This window comes from Gossypium raimondii, chromosome 3 (assembly GCF_025698545.1).
Source record: "Gossypium raimondii isolate GPD5lz chromosome 3, ASM2569854v1, whole genome shotgun sequence".
In the NCBI taxonomy this organism is placed as follows: domain Eukaryota; kingdom Viridiplantae; phylum Streptophyta; class Magnoliopsida; order Malvales; family Malvaceae; genus Gossypium; species Gossypium raimondii.
The window spans coordinates 27,241,352-27,243,201 of NC_068567.1; positions in this window are offsets into that span (position 1 = coordinate 27,241,352).

The window sequence follows — 1,850 nt, forward strand, 5'->3', positions numbered from 1 at the left end:
TTATTTAATTTTGAGAAACTCTAAAAAAGAGATATAAAATCTCATATTTCTTTGCTTGGTGTGTCTAGCAGCCGTCAAAGCAAAGTCTTCTCCAAAACAGTTTTGGGGATTCCTTCCGCTCATTGTCAACTGGGTGGATTACGTAGAGGCCGGAGTCACGAAAGATTGCGGCTTGGTTCGATAGTATATCAGATTACTCGTTGCCAAGGCATCGCTGTCTACTCAGAATCACGATTCGGTCATTTCAAAACCTTTATTTCACCCCGATTCGTTCCTCACACATGGATCCATGGTTAGGGACGCCGGGTGTTTTATTTTTCTACTGCACCGTAGGGGTGCTGACGTTCCAAAACATACTTATAACAATGACAAATCAATCTACTCAACATGGCATCATATTTAACCAATTCAATTCATTTTCCCATTTGTCTATCATTAAGCCATTTAGCATTTATTATCAATCATGAATTCAACATTTATACATACATGCCATTGACATTAAGTCATCTAAATTTCATGATAAATCCATATCATTTACCTTTTAACTTTCCATTCAATCTTGGCTCCATAGCATCATATAATCTAATATCGGTATCATTTATCGAACTTAAAGTTTATAACCCCTATTAACCTGAATCGAACTCAGACGATTACACAGATCATCTAACCAACACACCAACTGGCATCGAAGTGCATCATCGAATAAACCGAAGTAGAGCAAACTGGAACATATAGTGCATATTGGTGTACGAAGCGCATCCTGACACATAAGCTCATAAACTCGAACATGATCTAATCCTATGGCATGTTAACTATATCCAACATAGCCCGAACAGCTAATAGGGTACCAATTTTCAATTTCATTTTATGATTCAATACATATATCATTTCTCAATCACAATCATGTTCACAATCCAACTCATGTTATCTTCCATTTTATTCATTTTAGTCCACTTTCTCGAATTTTCATGTCAATGCCAACAAAACAATTCATACTATTTCTATATACTCAACTCAGTGATCTATCATTCAATTAACATGTATATGAAAGTAAATATTTCAATCTCAATCATAAAAGTACAAACTGAAATTTCTTGTCACTCGTAGACAACTTTCACTTTTCCTTTTCCTCTTGATGGTTTCCCATTAACATTAGCTATGTATAATACAAAAAAATAACCATTATCAGTTTCCATCAATTCACATTCAAACATAAAGTCAAGCATACTTTACAATTTATTCAATTTAGTCCCTAAACCCGGGACAAACATAACTTTCGGTATATAGCTTTGGATTAAAATCCAATTTCACATTTACTCATTAAGGACCCTATACTTTCATTTTCTAGAACAATTTCATAATAGGTTTTCAATTTATTCAATTTGGTTCATATTGTAACAAAATTAACAATCAAGTTTGTTAAGCTTTACAATTTAGTCCTTTTCATAGCTAAATTTTTGTAACACCCTCTACCCAACCCAAATTATTAGGTTCGGGTATCGGATGTTACGACACAAGACACTTAGCAATTTTTACAATTAAAACTACAAATTGGTAAAAGAAAATGTTCACTAAATATCAAAGTCTCAAAAACCACATATGATATTACAATAGAGAAACTTTAATTAAACGAACTTTTCATGGCATAGTGTACTATACGCCATACTCTTAAGATGTCCTCTGTATGTATAATATCCCAACTTGTTGCTACCCTGGTGCATTCTTGGCTTGGTCCCTCCTGGTGTACTCATTCTTACAACATAACCTGAAACATGAACAAACACTTATAAGTTCAAGAGAACTTAGTGAGTTTTAACCCAGTTTACCTTGAAACATTTTTTTTGTTGATC